Genomic DNA, 15,077 nt, shown 5'->3' with positions numbered 1-15,077 from the left:
CAAGTGGAACATTAGTAAAGGAAAAGGTTAGAAAAACACTCCCAAAATTAAATCCCTTTGGATGAAGCCTCATTTGTTCCACACAGGATCAAACTGCACCATATGGCCTCTCTGTATTTGCAGATTATCCCTTTGCATTTGGAAAGGGGCTCAGACACACTTAAGGCACCTGTCCCTTCTTCACCAGGAAGCCCTACCTTGGACAGATGGTTGGTGGAAGGACTTCCACTCTACACTCCCTTTTTCTCCTGTAACAAACAGGGCTGAAAGCATCCCACCCACTAGCTCTGAATTATTCAGCTGGGAACACACAACAGCTCTCACATGCAAAAGAACCAGGATGAGACCTCTGACCCTCCCAGTGTGACACTGAGGACTGCCTAGCAGTGATTTCTGCCTTGTAGCCCCATTCTACCATGTTCATTCCTCCCTTGTGGTCTCACACTCCTCATCCAGGAACACCACTGCTGAGAGTTGTGGGGATGTGATTGAGTGCCACAAGAGAGAAAAGTGAGAAACCAAACTCCTGGCCAAGTGTGTACACCTTGGTAAGTGGCCCACAGCCTGAGCTCTCCTCAAAGCCATGTGAGGAAGAAGAGTCCCCAAGGCCTTTGTGCCTGCAGGAGCACTGTGTGCCCACTCTCTGCCCGCCTGTGTCCCGGAGTGGCCAGGGGTGTGAGAGAAAATGTGGTACAAAGCCAGAGGAGGCCACTCTGCATTCACTCATCCAGCATTCCACATGATGTAACAACCTTCAGCTGTGGTCCAGCAGCAGCTTTCAAAGTCTTTGGCATCACCAAATCTATTTGGCTGATACTGATCAGGACCTGGGTCAGGTCCTAAGGGACACCAAGTAAAGAAGGGTTCATATTTACCTTGCTTTTCTTCCCTCTCTATGAGCCAGAAAAAGGACTGGGCACAGCCTATGACATACAGACCATGGTGACAGCCTGACTTGGGAGTTCAGCTGTTTTCTAGTTACATCTGAACAGATTTGATCTGGGCTTTTCCCCTCCATAACGCTGCTTCACCTGCAGATATGCAGCAATGCATTACAGAAGTTAACAGAATCAGAGCAATTCAGTTTTGACAAATAATGATGTAGTAGAAATTAAATAGACCCAATTGCACTGTGCTGGGTGTTCAGCACTGAGCTGCTTAAAATTCCAAGGGGAATAGGATGGACAGTGCTAAACCTGATTTGCTGGAGGTGTTTGACAGAAAAGAAATTAAAGCAAAGACTAAAATACTGACTTCAGCCAGATGTGCTGAAATCCTGCAGAACAAGCGTGAGTGATGGAAACAGAACCTAGTCTATTCACTTTGAGCAAAGAATATCAGGGCAGTGGCTTGCCCAGTAATATTATCCTGAAATAATTCTCTGAACCTTAAAAGATGATCCAATTCCCTTTGAAGAAGCAGTTTCAGAATTAATACAATAGGAGCACTGGAGAGTGACACTGCAGGAGGGATGATGGCGGTGACTATATCAAGGTATGAAAAGAGTGCAGGCAGGAAGCCTAAAGAGGAAAAGCTACTTCAAAGATAAAACGTTCCAGACTAAAACTTCCTCTTTTAATTCTCATGACTTACAGAAAGGACAAGAAAAGGCTAAAGTTGTAACAAAAAGGGCACACGAAGGTAACCGATGTGTTTTCAGACAACAGCAGGAAAGCTGTAGAGTCAAAAAGCTTTTATTTTCTGGTACAAATTAGCTATCTCAAGGGACACAAAAAAAAAAAGGAACCCAGTTCCAACCTGAGACAACAGGCTAATGCACAGCCATAAAGGCATTCATGTGCAGGGGTGTTCCAGAGCAGTGGGACCATGAGATGCTGGAACATCTTGATCAGTCACATTCTGATGCAAGCATCACACAACTTGTGTCTGACAGGGCTTGTGGCTGGGTAATAGCTTCTTGGAGTAACATCTTTCAAAGTGTGTACCCGTGCTGAGACATGTGCCTGTCTGTTTGCTTTGAAGGAAAAAAAATCACTTGTCCTGTGACAATGGCATGTTCAAATGATGGAATTACAGCAGAGACAGAATTATGTCTTTCTACCTTGTTTTAATACTGTGAGCTCAAACCAGAGTTGGGCATACCTCCAAGTGGTACTGAAATGGACCCTGATGAAACAAAACTTTCAAAGCCCCTAAACTCTGAGGAAATCTGGGTCTTGTCTGTAAAAATGTAACTTTTTGATATAAATCTATGCCTAACATAATTTGGAACTGTACCTAAATGCTGAGTCTGGACATCAGCCAATAGAAATACTGAAGAAAAAAAAAAAAGAGGGGTGGGAGAGGGGAATTTAACAGCTACGAAAAGAGACATGAACCAAAGAGACATGAACCAAACGTTTGCCTGTCTAAACTTCACTCTCATTATACAGCTCACCACTGATGGCTCACACCTAGGACGCAGGATTTCTCTCTGCTAGTTTTGGGTTTCCAGATTACATTTTACAAGTATATTTTAAAACATATACAGGAAACATTAAAATGTATATAGGAGGATGTCAATGGACATTTTTAGAGTGATAAAAATTTCAGTCCCCAGGAAAATTTAAGCCTCAAAGAAAGATGTCGACTACAAATGCTTCCTTCCTTCCCTGGCTTCTTTGTTAACAAATTGAAGAGGTGCACTGCAAAGAAAGTGGTTGGAACACTTAACAAAGATGTTCATCTACTTGGAGATTAATTCCAGTTCTGTTCTAGCCAAATGAGCCATACTGTTCAAGCCCCCAAACCTGAAAATGCTAAAAGACAACAGTGAAGAGGTTTCCAATGGCTTGTGGATTACTCACCTAGTGAAACAAAATGAAAGCCTCTGGGAAAAAAAGCCATGTGAAAGATCTGCTTTGGATTCACCTGGTTTAAATTATTGATAAATCACTAAAAAAAACAGAGACTCAACTGAGATGCACATTACAGCATGAAGGAGGAGTGGATTTGTGCATTACACTCACTGGAGCTCTTCCCACTTAATTTTCTCCAGACTGTCATCTTCTCACCTTGTCCTCCTTTTGGTCAGAACAATCCCATATTTATACCATGAACTTCAAAGTGCAGGAGAAATTCAGGTTCTTGCTCTGTCACAGACTTATATCTAGCACCAAGATTTCCTTTGCATTCTGGTCACTCAGATGAAAAATAGAGACAACTCTATCTCCTATACCTCAAAAGTCTGTAAGGAAAACATGTCTATAGGGCAGTAATGAAGGACTGGCTGCTGGAGTATATAAAACAGACACATCAGAAGTTCCATCGACAAATTCTAGGATAAAACTAGTGAAAGGGAAGTACCCAGAGGATTATCACTAAAGATGTGGTCCACTAATGTATCTCCTTCACTTAACAGCCCAGAAGACTTCATGAGCTCTTACACATACGTGGAAATTGCAGGGATTTTGCTTAGCCTCATAAAATCTTTTAAACAGCAACAACAAAAAAACCAAACCTACAATATTCCAAAGCCTTTCTTCTGAGCAGAAACACATTGTAATGTTGGGTTCCAATACCTGACTCATGTGTTGAGGAATTTGTGCAGATGAAAGTTTCCTCAAAGGCTCTAGAAGAACATGAGTCCTAACAACCCTGCCGCAGGTTACTCCATCAGCTGTCAGCTCTGCTGGAATGAGTTCTGAAATTTCTCTCTGCTTTCCAGAGAAGTTGAGCCTTTTTGAAGTTAAATATTTTCCCTCCCAAACCTAGAAATATATAAATGTTTCTATCTTAATCCAGTTTTATGCTAAAGAACCAGTGGCACAGGCAAGAGCTAACAGAAAGCTTAGCAACTTCACACTTAGGTGATACAGAGTTCACTTTTTCTTCCTAAAGCATTAAAAAAAATGAAGTGTCCTGGTTTCACTTACCCATCCATTACTGATAACAAATATTGATCACATATGCTGATAACCTAGGTCCTTTTAGCTGAAGGGTCCTGCTCTGTAATGCTCTGATGAGGACAGACCGTGGTGCAACTCTGCACTTAACAGAGTTACAGAGAGTCCTTCTTGTTTTTGCAGGCATTAAGAGCACATGAAGAGCCCACAGGGGAAAAAAAAAACCAACTGAAACCAAACCATTGAACAGCCACATTCCTACTGAGTGAGAATTCAAGGAAGATCAAAACATGACCTGGACTTCTAGTCAATACTATATAAACATACCCAATTCAGCTGGCTGCTCTGAGAGGGAAAACCAGTGCTGAGTAGCAGACAGTAAAAGCAAAGATTACCCTGCTAGGTGGCTTTAGAAGTCTGGTCTGTCCTCAGGAGCTATAGTTACTAACTTCACAGGGAGGGATAGGGCACAGCCTTGTTTTGCAATGTACTTAAACGTGACAGAAGCCAAATGTTAAACTCTGCTACACATTGGCTTTGCTCCTGAGGGTTTGACAGCTGGCATCCCTGACACTGCATGGTACCTGGGCTGACTGTGCCCCACAGATACTGGCATGCCAGGCTACAAGTTTCTACTCTGATGATGCAATTACCTTTGCAGAAAGTGTTTGAAAGCCCAGGTTTTCCAGGAAATATCCTGTCTCAGAGTCATCTGGACACAAAGCTTTGCATACTACAGGAACCATGAGGGTGGTAGAACACTGGAACAGGTGGTTGAAGCCCCATCCCTGGAGATATTCAAGGTCAGGCTCGACAAGGCTCTGAGCAACCTAATCTAGTGGAGGATGTCCCTGCAAGGGAGTTGGACCAGATGACCTTTGGAGGTCCCTTCCAACCCAAACAATTCTATGTTTTCTTATGAGGGACCAAGGATGGTCCCAGTTCAAGAAAGACAGAAAACTGCTGGAGAGAATCCAACAGAGAGCCACAAGGATGATTAGGGGACTTGAGCATCTCCCCTATGAAGAGAGACTGAGAGCTTTGGGGCTGAAGAGAAGACTGAGAGGGGATCTCATCAATGTGTATAAATATGTGAGGGGTGGGTGTCAAGTGGAGGGGCCAGGCTCTTTTTGGTGGTTCACAATGATAAGACAAGGAACAATGGGTTCAAACTAGAACACAGAAGATTTCACCTCGACATGAGGAGAAACTTCTTTACAGTGAGGGTGACAGAGCCCTGGAACAGGCTGCCCAGGGAGGTTGTGGAGTCTCCTTCTCTGGAGACTTTCCAAACCCCACCTGGATGCATTCCTGTGTGGACCACCCTAAGTGATCCTGCTTTGGCAGGGGGGTTGGACCTGATGATCTCTTGAGGTCACTTCCAGCCTCTGATATACTGTGATAATGTGATAAACTGAGCTCTGTGTACAAACAGAGGTGTTACTTGGCACAGGAGCTCAAGATATGTAAAACATGATAATATTTTCCCTTACTGGAATCCTGTCACATGTTTATTGTGTACTGGTGATGGATAATTAGAGTGTACAATATGCATGCACACACTTCAACTCTGGTAGTTGGCTGCTCTGTGCCTTTAGTATGTACTACACCTCTTTCAGTGCTGTACTGAAACATTCCCACTCCATAGTCTCACTGGAGATCACTACAGTTACCCTCTGCAACCCTTCATTAGCCCTTCACTATACCACAAACATCCTGCTCGTTAGCCTATAATCACGTTGCTTATCAGCTACATTTTCAAGCTCCTTGTTACCTCCCTGCACAGCTCCAATAACAAGACTTTATATTTCACATCACATTAGCTTCTATTAGCAGCAGCCATCCCCTTTTCTCTCCCAGAAACTGCTAGTGTAGGTAAGACACCTATTCTGGAACCACTGCCTTGGTGCATTAATTTCATCATCAACACACAGTGCTCGCTGACAGCACGTCTGGGAAGGTACAGCCTGCAGCCAGCCTTGCAGTACACTGAGATTTGTGATGACTCCATTCAGCCATGAAACAAGCAGTGTCACAGTGACAAAGCAGACAAGACACTGTCAGGCACACAGGGTTATGTCTTACTTTCATAAAAAGTAAAGGCTCTGTGTTGTTTCTTCCTTCTCAGCTTTGCAGCCCAGGTAGGGTTGGGGCAGGCAGTGGAGCACGCAGCCCTCCAGGCACAGCAGCACCTTAAAAATTCCCCATCACCGTCCTGCCCCAGCCATCTCCTCCTGTTAAAAACAATCCAGCTGGAATGATCCACGTTCAAATCAAGGTTTTGAAGGTTTGCTTTTAACCGGGAATCATCTCAGTAATTCTGCTTTTGACTCAGTCCCACAAACTGTTGTAGTGACCTCAATAAGGGAGCAGAAAATGAGAATGAAATGGTGAGAAATAAGGAAAGATCAATTTCTTACCACACTTTCTTCACTGAATTCAACTGAGCATGTAACTAGCCATTAGAGTGCAAGCATTTATCCTGAGAAACAGTCCTGTGCAGATTTAGTTTCCAGTTAAAATTGCAAATCAACTGCAAATCCAGCACTGCCTTAGCAGGTCTCAGTAAGGAATGGAGTAAATCATGCAGAGTTTGAGGGGTCTGCTACTGAGAGACAGCTCTGGCACACTTGAAATCAAAACACGGGAGCAGACAGTGCTACAAAAATTATAGATATTAATGGGTTTTTGTCCCATAAAAATGCTACCTGCCTTAGAGCACAGGAAGAATTTCACCATTAGGTGTATATTTTAAATAAAAAGGCTTTCCCTCACAAGCTCAATCTATTATTTCTGAAAGTACTGTGCTGTGAAAACTAAATTAAAAAAACACCCATGGGCTTCATTTAACTATTTAATTACTACCTACAGAAGAAATTAATACTTGACTTGCTATATAGAGCTAACATCCTTCCACCAACTGGAACAAACAAGAACCTCTGAAAAGAAAGGTGTCCTTTTTGAAAATTTAGGGGAAATGATAAAAAAGAAAGAAATGCCTTTAGTGCTAAAAGCAGTTTTCCAAAACTGTGTGTACTAATTGTATTGCCGGAATTGGAAACATCCTTACACCACTTCCAGTACAATTCCTCTTTTCTGAGTGCTGTGATTGGAAAGGAGTAATTACAAAGGAAAAATTTCCATCTCACATACTTGTGCTCTTTGGGAAAAGGGGGGTGGTTTAAGAACATTTTCTTGAGGTTTGCAAGGAACATTAAAATTCTTCACCATGGAAAAATGTTAGGTATTTCCCACAGCCCAGGCTTGTTACTTAAGCCACTGCACACAGCTGAAATATTTCTGAGACAACTTTATTCTCAGTCAGGCAGCTCCTTGGAAGGCAAGGAGGATGCTGGGATGTATGAGAAGAGAGAATCTGGCCTGGTGCTTCCTGACCAAAACAGCAGGTTTTCTTATAACCACTGGATAGACCTGGATGCCATAAAAACATTTACAGGATTAAAAAAGAAGTGCTAATAATTTGACAATTGAAAGTGCACATCACATGCCATCATGTATTTCTCAAGTAATGGGCTCTACCAGCTATAAATCAGTTACTTCAGTAAGTGGAACTCTTCTTTGACTCCAGCTGTAGAAATTTTTGCCTTTGCTGCTGAAGTTCTGGCCTCAACTTTTATGATTCCTCTGGAGGAGGTGGGAGGGATAGTGAATTATGTGACCAGGCTGTAGCACTTTATAAAAAGGTAAATGAAATCAGTGGGCTTGGCAGAACCAGGGGAGCAATGGACATTTTTATGAAGAGCAAAAATGTCCTAGCCAGTAAGTAAATACAGATAAACAGACTCTGGAAGGTATCAAGCCTTATGCTGAGTGCATTAGAGATCCATCAACAGCCCCACGGTTGTCTGCTGTGGATTTTCTAGCATGCTTCTCCAAAACTGCAAATGCACATCACGGATGGAGGGCTGGGCAGTGCTCAGATGAAGCACAAGTTCAGCTCCCACATCTGCAGTTTATTCTAAGTTATGACAATTGCCTCATGAACAATGACAGTTGTACAATTCCTTCACGGGGAATTTTAAGGAATCATTTTGAACTCCTCTCCTGCAACAGAAGTTCACTGTCCATGTCACAAACATCACCTGCCCCACCCAAGCCTGCCCGGGAATGAAGGTGCCATGATGTGTCTGCAGTCATGACAATGTTCAGACAGTTCAACAAGAGCAGATTTTCCTAGCAGCCTTTAAAGTGAAGGTGTGCCTGTGCCACCTGAGCTGGCACTTTCAGAGCACAGAGGGAGAGCTGCAGTCAGCCACAGGAGGAGGCAAACCTGAGGGAGTTGCAGTCACCAGGGTGACTGAGGGATTGCAGAAGCTCACACCCACAGCAGCAGCAGCCTTTGTTGGTTACTTGCTAATGGCCCCACTCCTAGCCTCTTCACAGCCTTCTACAATTGCTGAAGCTTGCTCTTTAAATTTGTTTTGTTTAGAGCTATTAGCAGCCACATTTCCCTTGCCGACCTTCTCCTGTAACTGCAGTGGCACCTGGGGAGGGCTCTGAGCCCATCAGCTGTAGCTTAGCCTACTGTTGAACTTGGCAAGCCACCGGCACTTAAAGCCCCAGCAGATGTTTCTGCTTTTATAGCAGCTCTTCCAAACCCTTGGCCAGACATAAATCCAAAATAGATCCAGGAAAGAGACAAACAGTGCCACCATCATGGCACTTAAAATTAGGAAGCAGAACCAGTCCTTCCTGCAGGACTCTGACAGACCATTAGCAGCAGAAGGTGCCGTGAAGTGCTCCCATAAATTACCCTGACAGATGAGGAGGGCCAGCCACAGCCAGTGCAGCACCTTGTGCACTGCCTCACAGCTTGCTAGGAAACAGAATCCTAAGGCAGACACATTCACAGGGGACCTTCCAAACCGAGACCACCCTTCACAGCAACAAATACGGGAGGTGTTATGGCCATACTTTCACACAGACCTACATTGCTTCCACACCATGGCAAGGAAGGTTCTAAGTACAACACAGTCAGGAGTGATCTTTGTCAGAAGACTTCTGAATACCAGCCATGCTGGATCTCTTCTGCAAAAATGAAGTATCACCAAGAACCTGGCCACAGCTGACACTGGGATTTACAGCAAAGGGACTCGATGATGTCTGGAGGTCCCTTCCAACCCCTAACATCCTGTGATCCCGTGCCACATACCACGGTGATGTGCTAATGCATTTTTTCACTTGATGATGGCTAACTGCTCCAAATGGAAGCTTGGTCCACTATAAATTGTTGCCATGGAATTTTAAATGCAAGTGGAAAACAACCCCCACAGGATAAGAAGAGTTCTCTATGTTCAAAATAACACAAAGCACTCAAGGAGCAAAAAAACTTCAACCACATCCTTGTCTGACAGTAAAAGAGATTAGAAAGAAAAAAAAAAAACAAAACAACAAACCAAAACAAACCACCAAACACCTTACTCAGCATCTAAAAAGTTTTTTTTTTTTTCTGTGGGAGTGAATACTATTACATGTTCTCCTGCTTCCCTTAGTATCTACCAGATAGAGCTGCCAGCAGAGGATGCAGCTCTGCAGGTCTGGGGCTGCTGGGGTTTCTCACTGATGTCAGACAGCAGAAGATGGCCTCATTCCTTACAGAAGCCTTCTGGTGGTGGAAGATCTGGCTAAGTGAAGATCTGCAGATGGAGGTCAGCAGATGTTACAGCTTCCAAGATGGCAGAAAAACAGATCCATGGGATGACGACTGGTAAGACATCTGCAGTACTATACCTCCAGTATGAGAGGGGCATGGACATACTGGAGTAAGTCCAGCAAAGATGATTAGAACCCTACAGGGCAAGGCTGAGAGACCTGGGAATGTTCAGTCTGGAGAATAGAGGGCTCAGAGGAGACCTTAACAATGTCTATAAATAGTGGATGGGAGAGAGTAAAGATGGAGCCAGATTGTCCTCTGAAGTGCCCCATGACAAGAGAAGAAGCAGTCAGGTAATGAAGTCTTATTCAACTGCCCAAAGCAGTCAAGCTTACATGGGAAAAAAATAAAAGTAAAATGTGGTTTTGCCCAATGAAAACTTTTTTCCCTCCCTCTTCTGCTGTTGTTGATTCCACTCAAACCCCACTGCTTTGGGAATTTAACCTATGAAAGCTTTGGCAAACCTTATGGTACATGCAGTCAAGCCTCAGGTTCATAGTGAAAGTTCAGCACAATACCACTACTCTGCAAATAAACATAGAGATCCCCAGTGCTAGCCACTAGTCCCATCAGGCATATTTTATTAAGTAACTTCTAGACATGACTCGGAAACCAGCCTGATCTTACACCAATAAAATGAAAACCAACGTGCCAGTGCTCAGGGAGAGCCTAAGACACGTTTGCTGTTCTTACTTCTAACTACACAAATTTCAAGGCAGACTTAAAAAAAAAAATCAAGACTCCTATAACTGGAGAATGCAAAAGGAGGGTGGTTAGGAGTCACTGATTGCACTGCTTATTGCCCTTGCCTTTGGGTAATCCCACAGAACAAAGCAGGCTTCATATAGTAAAGCACGTTTACATGAGAACTTGTGTCCAGACTGCATCACACCAGATCTCCACATGTAAACTGATTTTTCTTTTTTACAGACAAACTCTCATCATCACAGTATCACAGCATATCAGAGGTTGGAAGGGACCTCAAGAGATCTTTGGGTCCCACCCCCCTGCCAAAGCAGGATCACTTAGGATGGTCTGCACAGGAATGCATCCAAGTGGGTTTTGAAAGTCTCTAGAGGAGACTATACAACCTCCATCATGAGATAATGACCTCCTGAAAAACCTTACAATATATCATCAAGACATGTAATACTTTGACTGTTGAATACCTTGACTGATGTCCTTTCATGCTCAGGCATTTTGTATTTTCTCTAATTTGTAATATCCTGTGCTAATAAAAACGAGAGCTCTGACTCATAATGTTGTTGTCCCTATCCATTTACTTCACAAAGGGAATTCCTTCTTCCAGAGCCATCTAACTTTAGACTATGTCCTATTTTTAAACCAGCAGACTGGTTGTGTTTAACATTACCACTGATTAACCTGTCTGTGACATCTAACCCTGCAGAATAAATGCCACAGAAGTTTTCAGGAGATGAAACCCAGTGGCACGACAGGCAAAGATTAAAATGTTCCAAAGACTTCATCAGAAAGTCAGAGGAAAGTGACCTAGCTTCTGAGCTGGGTATTTGTCAAACATCCTGACAGTGAAGCTTGCACACTCCCAGAAAAGAGAGCATCACAAATAGAATTATTTTTAATGGCTGTAAATCACCATCCTTGAGTCAGCTACACTAAACCCTAAAATCATTCTTAAATGAGACGTAACCACCTTGCTCCTTTTAGTCACTTTAGTGTCTGTTGTTCAAAAAGTTTTGGCATAATATAATACTTTCAGTTCCTGAATTTCAGACATTTTCAACTGCAGGAGAGGTTCTCCTACAGGAGAGTGCCACATTCCCCAACCATACCTAACAATTGTTCATCATTAACCACTAGTCCAAGGATACCAAAAGGGATGTCAGCACATACATTTTCCAAGGTACTCTTTTGTCATGTTCTGATCTCTTTTCTCTATTATTAAGAAGTTGCTAGTAAAACTGATTGATGGGTCCCCTTATTGTACCAGGAGGACTTGTCATTCAACTCCTTGACCTTGGCTTCACACTGACAGTCGAGTGTCTTTGAAATCTGTTTACTTCAGAATTTACAAGAGTATTAATGACAGGATGTCAGCACTTCTCAGGTTTGAAAAGATCTAATAATAGTAAATGAGCTTGGACAGGAGGGTCATCTGTAATGTACTTTAAGAAAGAGAGACAGATTTCATTATTCCACCTTATGATTAAGGACCAAACAATTCTTGAGCCTCTTCTTATTCTTTGGTAGCTTGCATTTTTGGTTTTTTTTGGGGGGGGGTTTGTTTGTTTTTGTTTTGGTGGTGTTTTTTTTTTGTTGTTTTTTTTTTTTTTAAGAATACTCTCTTTTTTTTTGAGGCCACATAATATGAAAACAAGAAAAAAGCTATCCTGTCAAATAAAACGACTTAACACCCTTTCCAGAAACAGCTACAGAACCTAAGAAGCTCGGTCATCTCCTATGGGCAAGCTTTGTGCAGGTTTGAGAAGCAGCCTAGATGACAAAAAAGCTGTTTTACTCCTTCATCATGATGTACCACATATCAAAACGAGCTATTTGTCCCTCTGTCATGAGCATTCCTGCATTCCTGCACTTCAGGTTCATGGAAATGAGACATCTAGATTTAAGGAGACAAAGGAAGGAAACCTTTTTTTGGTGGTAGCACTTCCCTTCCTTCATTAGCAATATTACCTACAAAATTCCAATTGGCAGAAATTTTTTCTTGTTGGCTTAAGAGCCTTTGCTTTGCTGCATAACTGTCCCAGGAGGAGAAGTGATCTTCTGTTCCAACTCCAGCACAGCTGCGCTCTCCTTATTTACCTGCTCACAAATTCATCTATTCTGCAGCAGGAGATTAGTAAGAATAACAAAACTATGATAATCAGATGACCCCTCAGACCTCAGAGAAGGTGTCCTCCAGCATTAGTGCTGTCTTCAGGCCCTGACTAATCTAGCAGAACAATGAACAGTCACGTCACACCACTGTTTGCATTGGCCACACGTGGCCTGCTCAGCGTTTTGCTTTCAGCTTTTTCATCTGCCTCGGGTTCTGCTAACATTTCGCATACTCTATGCCAATAAATAAACGTGCATTCAACACAGCTGAGCTTCAGAGTCCTCAAATTTCCTCAAATATCACAAGAGGTGAAGAAAACTTCCAGTTGTGCCTCAATAACACAAAAAGCCAGAAGAAAACTGATATTTGTGGCTCATAAGACACTGAAGGATGCAGAAGAGAAGGGTATTACCATATGATCAAAGGAAGCTGTAAATGATTATAAAAAGAAGAAAAACTAGAAGTAGCTTTGAGTCACTCTGTTAAGAATGCAAATTATCAGTAAGGGATATTAGCTGATGGATTGATTAGAAATTCTGAGTGATTCCAAGCCATTAAGTTATTCACACTGATATTCAAAACGTAATTACTTTCAAACCACACAACAGAGTTGGATTAATGGAACAAATGCTTCATGAGTCATGTCTGCTTCTTATGCTGAGGTTTTGGTTACTTATCATTTCAGCTCTGTGGCTTTACTAACTAACAACAACAGCAATAATAATAACAAATAACACCACATCCAGGCCCTCCCATGATTATGCTCTCAAGAAAGAAAAGGAGAAAAAAATGTGTTTTAAAGGGATTATCTTAAAGAAACTACAGCTTGGGTTATGCATACTGTAGGGAGATTCTCAGGCTTCAAATTTATGCTTTGCAGAAATCTCTTCAAATCTTCAGGTACAGATTTTTTGGGGAAAAAAATAAGTTGTCTTTGTCAGTAAATGTGTCAAATGGCATAGAAGAATGTGGGAGGGAGTTAGCTCTGCTGTTCTCCTACCCCTGGAGCAGCAGATACGCAAAGGCAGAGGCATAATGAAGCAGGGAGGAAGCAGGGTCATCCATGCCTGGAAGCTGTAGTGAATAAACAACACTGTCAGGTATATGACATCTAGAGCTGTGTGTGATTTCATCAGTTGGAGATTGAAAGTCCTGAGGAGGAAAAGATGGTCTGCTATCCTCTGCTGCTCACCCCATCCCTACTTGTTACTTCTTGTAAGCCTCTCCCCCCTCAGCTTGCAAGTCCAGGAGCAGCAGAGCAAAACCTGCCTTTGGAGATGGCTGACCTTTAGTAATTGCATTTCAAATTATTATCAGAGCACTAACTGCACACACAATCTTTCTTTATACCTGTCTTCTCTTTGCCTTCCCCATCACAACAGCATTGGGGTTTTGTTGCTTTTTCTTCCTACTTCATTCCTGTCTTTTGGCAGCGATTACACAGGACTCTGTGTGTCGCATCAGCAAGGAGAGAGAAATGCATTATGCCTGATTTTGAAAGCTGGACATGCTAGGCACAGATTTCATCCACACTGCAGGCAAAGCACCACTAGCAGCACTGATAGCAATGCCAGGCATCCTTGACACACAGATAAGGACTCCGTGTATTTGCTTTGAAATTCTCTGTTACGTTCTCTTTTAGCACACAGGTGTCAATTTACTGTCCTATCTCAGAGAAAAGAAATGTTAAGAAGAAATTCTTCATCATGAGGGTGCTGAGACACTGGAATAGGTTGCCCCTGGGAGGTTGTAGAAGCCCTATCCCTGAAGGTTTTTAAGACCAGGCTAGATATGGCTCTGAGCAACCTGCTGTAGTGTGAGGTGTCCCTGCCCATGACAGGGGGGTTGAAACTGAATGATCCTTGAGGTCCCTTCCAACCCTGACAATTCCATGATTCTACCACTTAAATATGCTGTCTGCAGGCAACTGGCTCCAAAATTTTTGGATAAGGGGACTCTGTTGAAACATTTCAAAAATCACTCTAAGCTTTCACCTGGCAACAACACTCCTGTAATGAAGATCCACAGCTCAGATGTGAAGCACTGGCCCATGAACTTGCAGACAACCGGTGGTCCATACCCACTATCTGTGAATCACTACACAGGGAGCATACAGACACCTCTGACAGCTATCACTAACTGTCCAACAGTTTGGATACTCTGCCATCAATTATGGAGAGAAAAATAGGACAGATGGCTGGAAAAATCATTCATCTAAACCTAGAGTAGTCTGCTTAGTTAACTGCATCATCTCTATCTCCTTACTCTGCATGTAGCTTATCCTCTCTGAACTCACTTGCCACCCTCACTGCCTCAGGCTCCATTATAACAGAACAAAAAGAAAACAAAAAAAAGAGGTGAAGTTCTGAGAATGGTGAAACAAATTGCTTTTCCTCAAAATGGCTAATATTCTGCATAGATTTATATGGGAAAGGAAGGGTCATGGATTGAATTGAACCTGCTGCTGTTATTCATACCATGCTGGTTCAGTTTGACCCATTTTGTTCTGATTCAAATCATTACAGGAAGAGATGCTGAGAGGCAGAGAAGAGGCAGAGAACAGTCCATTCTCTAACTCCTAATTAAAAAGGTACTTAAGTAAATCACCTGGAATCAAGCCCTATGCTTTCTATGCACATGAGCACTAAATGCATCTCAATACAGAGGAATGTCATAGAACACTGCATTACATTATTTATTCTTCTGTTTGGAAATTATTGGAGAAATCAACCACAGTTGTCTC

At 42.6% G+C, this 15,077-nt stretch overlaps 1 protein-coding gene across 1 annotated transcript in view; it reads right to left on the bottom strand.

Annotated features, from left to right (window-relative positions):
* The window catches only part of SORCS2 (sortilin related VPS10 domain containing receptor 2), a 535,405-nt gene that overhangs the window by 206,336 nt on the left and 313,992 nt on the right, over positions 1-15,077 (bottom strand). The gene's annotated exons all lie outside the window — the stretch shown is intronic.

The sequence above is a fragment of the Indicator indicator genome, chromosome 23 (genome assembly GCF_027791375.1).
Source record: "Indicator indicator isolate 239-I01 chromosome 23, UM_Iind_1.1, whole genome shotgun sequence".
Classification (NCBI taxonomy): Eukaryota; Metazoa; Chordata; class Aves; order Piciformes; family Indicatoridae; genus Indicator; species Indicator indicator.
The sequence above is the reverse complement of the archived record's forward strand: the minus strand, read 5'-3'. Positions and strand labels throughout refer to the sequence as shown.